This window comes from Nuphar pumila, chromosome 11, assembly GCF_984573655.1.
Source record: "Nuphar pumila chromosome 11, dmNupPumi1.hap1.1, whole genome shotgun sequence".
Classification (NCBI taxonomy): domain Eukaryota; kingdom Viridiplantae; phylum Streptophyta; class Magnoliopsida; order Nymphaeales; family Nymphaeaceae; genus Nuphar; species Nuphar pumila.
In genome coordinates, this window is record NC_143259.1 from 62,988,282 (window position 1) to 62,997,982 (window position 9,701).

Sequence of the window (9,701 nt, forward strand, 5' to 3'; positions counted from 1 at the left end):
GATTTCTCAAATCCATTTTTAAAAAACTTTTATCTGGATCCGATCCATCTTCAAATTCCATCTGGATTTCTCAAATCCAATTTCATCTTGAATTTCAGATCTCAAATCCAATTTCATCTTGAATTCCAGATTTTCAAATCCAATCCCATTTTTCAATCTAATCTAGATTTCTCAAATCCATTTTTCAAAAGTTTTATCTGGATCCGATCCATCTTCAAATTCCATCTGGATTTCTCAAATCCAATTTCATCTTGAATTCCAAATCTCAAATCCAATTTCATCTTGAATTCTAGATTTTGAAATCCAATCCCATTTTTCAATCTAATCTGGATTTCTCAAATCCATTTTTCAAAAGTTTTATATGGATCTGATCCATCTTCAAATTCCATCTGGATTTCTCAAATCCAATTTCATCTTGAATTCCAGATCTCAAATTCAATTTCATCTTGAATTCTAGATCTCATATCCAATTTTATCTTGTATTCCAGATCTCAAATCCAATTCCATCTCGAATTCCAGATTTTCAAATTCAATTCCATTTTTCCAACTTGATTCCAATTCTAGAATCAATTCCATTTCCAAAACCCATCTTGATTCTCAAATTCCATCTAGATTTCTCAAATCCAAATCCCGATTTCAAAATTTCATCTTGATGTTCAAATCCAATTCCCAAATCCATTTCTTATCTCTAGATCAAAACTTTCTTTCCAAAATCGATTTTTGAGAATCAAATTCAAATTCAAAGTTCATTTTTAACTTTGAAACTTCACTTTGACTTCAGAACTCTATCTCAGTTCCAGAATCTCCTTTTTCTCTTCATTCTCCAAATTCAAGATACATCCTCAAATCTCTGATTATTCCAAAACTTAGAATTTCAAATCTCTTCTACCAGATCTATTTTAGAGTCAAAATCTAACTTTTCCAATTCAATCTTCAACTTTCAGAATCCATTTCTTCATAGTATTTTCAAACTTATTTCAAAATCACTTGGAAAACCCTAAAAAATTCTGAATTATTCTTCTCAAAAGCACACATCTCTGCATTTGCATTGCACAAGCATGATTCTTTGTGCATTCTTAGACTTAGAATAAATTCTTAGACAATATTTAGGCAAATTAAAAGGCATAAGTTTGATCCTTGGTTTGATTACCTCTGGTAAAGGCGCCAGGAACGGTTGAACCTCGTACTGACGAGCGAATCTCGTCTCTCCATTTTCTTGCAAATTTTCAAAAATAAAGGCAAGTAATTTCAAAATATTTTCAAAATTAAGGTCAAGTGAGACCTTTGCAAAAGAGTTCCAAACTTTCTTTTCTTTTCTCATCTCTCTTCTTTTCTATCTTTTATTCCCCTTCAAAAAGGGAATAGAGGCTAGAACGGAAAAGAGAAGGAAAAGAGGGAACTAGAGGAAAATTTTTGCAATGATCACAATGACATAAAATGATATGAAATGATTCAAAATGATTACAAAAATGTAAGCCCTGGATGAGGGATTTGAAGTCCTGAACCCCTGGCAGAGACAAGGAACTGAACATTCTTATTCGAGGATGAAATTTGATAATTGGATATCAGATCCGATGTTGGATCCTATTAAAATATAAAATGAGTCTCGGATATAGATAAAATTTCAGAAAAGGAATTGGCCTCAGCTCATGTTGGCAGTTGTACCAGCTTGGAGAATGACAAGAATGAAGTTTCGGACAAAATGATTCGAGAAAAGATTTTGCCTCTGCAGGGCATAGAGTGATATTGAGGACTAAGGTTTGAACTGGTTTAACTGAATCCTAAGGTTTCTAAACTCAGGTAAACTAAAATGACACTGACTCAACTGAACTTTAAAGTTGAATGACTGAGAAATGCCATGATTCTCAGAGAAATAGAGAGAAATAGACACTAGAGTGAAGTGAGTCACGACAATGTACCAAGTTTGAGCTGGAATGAAGGTCAGTAATACTGAGATAAACTAATTTTGAAGCTCAAACACTAGCTCGGCTGACTTGATTTAGCTCGATTTCAGCTGAAATGAGATGAAATAGACTAAAATGGGTCTGACACTATGGAAAATAGAATTTAACTGGATATGAGCCACTTAAACTTATGGTGAGCTCAGGTTAGACTCAGAGGAATAGGGTCGACTGGGATTAACTGACTCGGAAACAATTGACTACAATTCGAGCTGGAATTGAGCTCATTTCTAAGGAAATAAACCAATTTTAGCCAGAATGGTCAGAAATGAACAAGATTCACTCATCATGAGCTCAGGTGAGCTAGAAATGATTGACATTCTAACTATTCTGAACTTAAAATAAAGTTGGTTGACTCTAACTGACAAGGATCTATGGTGATTTAGGGGTAAAAAAGTAAATTTTCTGACAAAAATGGTGAAATGACACCTAAACTAGGACAGACTTAGGGTTAGACTCCTGCACTAACCTACAGGGGTTGGCATCTGCGAGAGGGGGGTGTTTGGAAATGAACAAGGAAAATTTAGGGTGTTTACAGATGCCCCTCTTTGTTGCTAAGTTGGTTGAAAGCCGAGCTTAGTGGCAAAGAAAAACACACCAAATTTGGGCTATAGAAATACCCCAGTTAGAAATATCTGACTGGGTATGAAAGAATTTGCTCTGGTGATAATGGTCGATATGGAATGAAGAATGAAGAAGAAAAATCACCTCATCAAAATAAGGCTTAGGCCTGACCCTTGACCTGGATGGGACGAATAATACCTCATAGAAGAACGAGGTTAGAGCAGATTCCTCGAGAGAACAGATTGAGAAAACCATGAAAAAGGCCTCATAAAATGAGGGGCTGCAAAGAAAGCAATAAAAATGGGGTTCCCTAAAGCTTTGAAAAGGGAGTGTTCTTGGGCGTCTCATTGTTGAGACTAAATAGCTTTTGAAAGAAGGCCTTTTTGCAAAAGATGATTCAGGTTTAACCCTTATCCTGAAAGGGGAAAAATACCTCATAGAAGAATGAGGTTCAGGCTTGACCCTTAACCTGAACGGAAAAATACCTCATAGAAGAATGAGGTTCAAGCTTGACGCTTAACCTGAATGGGACGATACCTCGTGGAAGAATGAGGTTCAGGCTTGACCCTTAACCAGAACAGGGAAATACGGAATTCTCGAAAGAAGAAACTATAATGGAACCTTCGAATTTCGAACAATAAATCCGAGAGGGGTTTGCAAAAGGAAGAAAATGGGATTTCCTAAAGCTTTGAAAAGGAATTGATCTTGGGCGTCTCATTGCTGAGACTAAATAGCTTTTGAACCTGATGACCTTTTGCTGGAGAGATGAATGTTGGCTCGACCTTGAACCGAAGATAAAAAAATGAACTGTCTATGGTGGGACAGTGGAGAGCACAGGGAAGTGTACTAATCTAAGAGCTCAGGCGCTCAGATTAAAAAGAAGGGAAGGATCTTCAAAACTCTTGTTATGAACCTAAAGAGGGATAACAACAATGCCAGGATATATCAAAATGGACATCAAGCTCTCACTTCATGTCGGGATAGCTTGAAAATATTTCCAATAAGATAAAAATTATATTTGATTCAAAACTGATTGAAAGTAAGTACATTTGTACGAAAATTATTCTCTCTTCTACCTTGAGTATTACCTCTAATTGGGCTAACTTCGTAGAATCCAGAATCGAAATTAAATGGTTGTTGTTGGGTTTCTTCAAAGAAGCTATCCATTTCCTTGATATGAAAATAAAGGAATTTGCTCTCAGTATCGTAAAAGCAATTTATGAAAAGATATTGATAAAAGAAATTCACATGAATAAAGAAGATTCTTGGCAGTTTTGACAGTTTGATATCTGGGGTTTACCCATAATGATCTTTTTGCACTCTTTTGAGACATAGAGATTGAGTTTTCTTGGGGCTTGGCGAGAATTTCATCACATCAACCTTCAACTCGATAATGTTCTAATTTTCCTTGAAAGGACACGTCGCATACTCCTTCAACTTGGAGATGATCTGAGTCTTCTTTGGTCCCAGGAATTATATTGAGGATGTTGTCTCTTTAATTGAAATCTCTAGATGATCTTTTATACTCTTTTGAGGCATGAAAAGTGAGCTCTCTTGGGATTTGGCGAGAGTTTCATCACATCAACCTTCAACTCGATAATGTTCTGATTTTTGCTGGAGGGACACGTCACATACTCCTTCAACTTGGAGATGATCTGAGTCTTCTTTGATCCCAAGGATTAGATTGATAAAATGGTCTCTTGATGATAGCATTGATCAAATATCTTTTAGGGATTGGCGGGAGGTTCATTGCATCAGTCTTCAACTTGGTGATGATTTAAACTTTTCCTAGAAAGACACGTCACATGCTCCTTCAACTTGGAGATGATCCGAGTCTTCTTTGGCCCCGGGGGTCTAACTCATCCATCAGTCTTCAACTTGACGATGATTGAGAGATCCCTTTTGCAGATAATTAATTGCAGCTTGAATGATTGAGGAGATATTGGAATTGAGTGGACACTTTTATCGCGCGGGATATTTTCACTGCCTTATTACCAAAAGAATAATCTTTAAAAATGTGTCATAGCTATGATCAATATCAATTCACTTATGGATTTTTGACATCATTGGATTTTCCTTTACCGGTCATATCAAGGTTTTTTCTTCATCCTTTTGGTTGACCAACATAAAAGGTTTGAATTTTTTTCTTTCTTCACAAAAATTTTGTCCTTTTAGAAGGAATATTGAAGGTAATTTGAGGTAATTCTTTGTGCAATAAAAGTTTGAGATCAACAATTATTTTTTATGACAAATTGGCAAAACTATTCTTGAAATCTTTGGTGAAAGAGATCGCTTGACATCCGATTGACACGTTCGTGGCTAGATTCTCCTCTCCTTTCCTTAAAGAAGAGACTCAGGCTTGACCCTTACCTGAAAGGGTAACAAAAGATACTCCTCTCTTCCCTAAAGAGGAGGTGTTTGCAAAATGAACTTTCGAAGAGAAATTGAGCTTTCATCAAAGCTCCCTAACTTTAGGCTTCTCTTATGAAAAGATGGCTGATTAGATAACGTTGATGAATTGTCATCAATGAACGAGTCCATCATACTCTCCCTGGAACAGGGCCCTTGATGACAGAATGGTCTAACAAAAATATTGGGGGGCACAAGGAGAACAAGCTTCCATCAAAGTTCTCCCTGAAAAAGGGTTCCTTGTGTAATAATAAAATTTATTTTGCAAACTGCTCATGAAGCATGAGTCCCTTCAAACTCTTCCTAGAAAGGGGTTCAACGAACGAACAATAATTGCATGTGAAAGGAATGAGCCTCTCAAAATCTCCCTGAAAAAAGGGTCCCTTGCAAGAAAAATGATTGATGAATGATATTGAGCCAATTGGTAGACGAATTCGACACGAAGGTTGAATCTTGAAAGACCATGATTGGTAAAAGAGATCCGTGGGTTAGAAAATGATTGACTTTGGTAACCCAAAGGTTGGATTGATAAAAATTGATAACCCGGAGGCCTGACTGATAAAATTGGATGACCTAGAGGTCTGATTGATAAAAAGTAATTGACCTCGAGGTCTGAAAATTGATATTGAGACTAAATCTTGATGCAAAACCAATATGCGGACTGGATCTGAGAGAGCGACCAGTATGAATACTGGATTTTGATGAAGCACCAGCACGAACACTGGGTTTTGGAAAATGTACCAGCACAAACACTGGATTTTAGAAAAAGTACCAGCACGAACACTAGATTGTGAAAAGACACCAGTACGAACACTGGATTTTAAAAAAGCAGGCCAGCGCTTTGAAGATATTTGAAGATTGTGATGGGAATTTTCAACTTTGCCTTCACGATTGATTGTCATAAATAACTGTCGGGGTCTAAGGATTTATCCCTTATCTTGAATGGGTAGCGGACCGATACAAAATGATGCAAATCAACGCAAATAGATGTTGATCAATGTGAATGAATGTCGATCAAAGCCAATCGGTGCCGATCGATGCAGATGAATGTCGATCATGCAAATAAATGACAATGCTTGATAGAACACCTTGCTTGATAATGGAAAGATTTACTTGGTCCTGCCTGCATACAGGGTAATTGAAATAAAAGATAAGTTTTTATAACAAAAGATGCCCCAATGTAGTATGGGAGGAAGGTGTTTAGATGAACCAAAAATTGATCATTATTAAAGGAAATTCATTAAAGAACACAAAAGATAGAACCGATGTTCTAAGTATAAAATTTCTTCATATACAGGGCATTGATGGGATCAGTCAATTCTATCCCATCTGCATTAATCAGACGATATGAGTTACGTGGTAGTGCTTCATTGACCACGTAAGGACCTTCCCAATTCGATGACCATTTGCCACGTGGATGGTGCTTGAGATGAGCAGTTGATCTGAGGACCAGATTGTTAACTCGAAATCTTCTTTCAATGACTGATTTGGCATATTACCTTGCTATTCTCTGACAATAAGACTGAGCATGCTCTGTTGCTTTGAGTCTCCTCTCATCGAGTAGATCGAGTTGTACCAACCTCTATCACTGATATTGATCGAGTGGTAGCTCTAGAAGCGATATGAACTTGAGAGCGGTCTTTTGAACATGAAGAGGTAGCACCACCTCGGTTCCATAAATGAGCTCTAAAGGAGTGGCATTGGTTGGGGTTCAATACGCCCAAAGTACATCATAGATTTTCTTGGGCCAATCAAGACCCGTCTCAACGGTTCTTTCTAGGATACGAATCAAGATTTTATTGGTGGCTTCTACCTGACCATTCTCTTGAGGATAATAGGGAGCAGAAAAATGATGATGAATCCTGAATCTTGAACAAAAGATCTTCATTCTCTCATTCTTGAAATGACTGCCATTATCTGAAACTATATGGTGTGGTATGACAAAATGACAAAGAATATTTTTATGGATGAATGAAACTACATGCCAACCTTCCACTGCATGTAGAGTAACGGCTTCCACCATTTTGGCAAAATATTATGTTACGGCAAAAAAATACTTGTGGCCATTGGAGGCATAAGGAGTAATTGAACCCACAACATCGAAAGCCCACATAGAAAATGGCCATGGAAATACAACTGATTGCATATATGTAGCAGGCGCATGAATGGATGGTGTGTGCATTTGGCATTGAACACACTTCTTCACAAAATGATAGCAGTCTTGTTGCATGGTTTTTCAGTAGTGCTCTGCTTGAATGATCTGCTTAACGAGAGTTTGGTAACCGACATGGCCACCACAAATGCCTTCGTGTGTTTCTCGAATGACTTTCTTGGCTTCATCTTCGTCCAAGCATCTGAAATACTCGACACTGAATCCACGATGATAAAGAACATTGGTAAGAATAAAATATCGGGCAGACATGCGCTGAATTGCTCGCTACTCCCTTTTTGGCAATTTTGGTGGAAGCTCACCAGTTTCAATAAAAATTTTGATATCTTAGTACCAAGGCTTCTTCTTTTGCCCTGCCTGATTGATTTGCATAACTAGAATGAAGGCAGGTTGATCGAGTCTGTCAATTTCAAAAGAACGACATGATTCACTATCTTTAAAGGACATAATAGAGGCTAGGCTAGCTAAGTCATCAGCTATTTGATTGAAATCTCTCTTGATATGATAAAGTTGAAATTCTTTGGAACTATTGATGAGAGCTAAAGCAATCTTCTGATAATGAAGTAGCTTTTGATCTTTCACCTACCATTTGCCTTTTGTAAACACCCCAAATTTTCTATCTTCATTCACAAACACATGCCTCTCGCCATTGGGACCCACTCTCTATAACCTTCAGGGAACCAGCTGGTCGATATCTGAGCCAGGGTTGTTCATAGCCCAAATTTTATAACAAAATTCAATATTTTATCTCACAATCAAAATTCAATCCTCATTTTGGCTGAATCTCAATTTTTAGTTCTCATTCTCAGATGAGAATTTTCAATTCTTTGTGTCTGTCAGGAGTTCAGGATTCTAAGTCCCTCATCTAGGGTTTGCATTTCATGAGTCATTGCATATCACTGCATGCATTTGGCATATCATCTCATACCATCCCATATCATTTCATGTCATTTCCTGTCATTGCATCTTATTTGCGAGATCCAACACTCCTGTTTTTTAAAATCGTTCAATCCAGATTCGAGTTTTAAAACTTTTCTTTCGAAATCAAATTCAAAACTTGGGTTTCAAATCGATATTTTTGCCATTTGTTAACCCCCAGAATCTTATATTCTTTTATTCCAAAATATTTTCTTTACAAAATGATCTGGATTCATTTTAAAATCAATTTTTAACAGATCTCAGTTCTCAGAGGAGACACATCTAGGTGGTGTCGCTTCTAGATTCTTTCATTCATCAAATTTCTCAAATTTTCAGAGTCCTAGTCGGGGCAGAACTCTATCTTTTTACTTTTCAAACCTTTTCAAAATTCTATTTTTGGTTTTAAATTAAGGTAGTCGTATCCCTTATCCATTCCTGTTATTTTAGCCAAAATCTCAGAGTTTCAATCGAATTAGGACTCTTTTCTAGAGTTTCAGTTGGATCAGGACTCTACTTTTTACCTCTATTTTTATCTCTTTTCGAGAAAACCTTTCAAAATCCTTCATTTTGGCCAAAATTTTAGAGTTTCGGTTGAACTAGGACTCTACCCTAGAGTCCTAATCGAATCAGGACTCTATCCTGATTTTATTTTTACTTGTTTTTAAAAGTTCTTTTTAAAATCTCGTCATTTGTTTCTCAGAAAACCAAAAATTATCGGAGTTCTAATCGAATTAGGACTCTTCTCCAGAGTCCTAGTCAGATCAGGACTCTTAACCTGACTTCAATTTCCATCTTATTTTTACCTATTTTCTAAAATCCTCTCATGTGTTTTCAAAAAAAACCCTAAATTTTAAGAGTTTTAGTCGAATTAGGACTCTATCCCAGAGTCCCAGTTGGATCAAGACTCTAATTCTAATTTCAATTTTCATCTATTTTTGCGGAAAAACTTCTAAAACCTCCTTGTTTGTTCAAAATTTTGAAAGTTTTAGTCAAATTAGGATTCTATCCCAGAGTCCCAGTTTGATCAGGACTCTGACCCTAACTTTATTTTTCAGCTCATTTTATCAAATTCTGAGAAAACCTGTTAAAAACTTCTTTATTCATCTTTCAAAAATAGCAAAATCCTAGAGTTTTAGTCGAATGAGGACTCTATCTTCAGAGTTTCGGTCGGGTCAAAACTCTATTCTGATTTCACTGCTTGTCGCTATTTTCACTTGTTTATGAAAATCCTTTCATTTGTTTTCCAAAAGAAGCAAAATTCTAGAGATTCAGTTGAATCAAGACTCTGTCCTAGAGTCCCAATCGGTTCAGAACTCTACCATGATTTCAATTGTTACCTTTATTTTACTTATTTTTCGAAAACAAACCCAAAATTTTAGAGTTTCAGTCGAACTAGAACTATCTTAGAGTTTCAGTTGGATTAGGTCTCTAATCCTGATTTCAAATTTCATCCTATTTACACCTGTTTCTAAAAACTCTCTCAATTATTGTCAGAAAAACCAAAAAAAATAGAGTTTCAGTCCGATCAGGACTCTGTCCCAGAGACCTAATCCGGTTAGGACTCCATTCTGATTTCTGTTTCTACTTCCATTTTCATTCTCTTCACTTGTTTTAAAAAAATTAATCCATTTTGGAGAGTTTCAGTTGATTCAGGACTATATTTCAAAGTTTTGATTGAG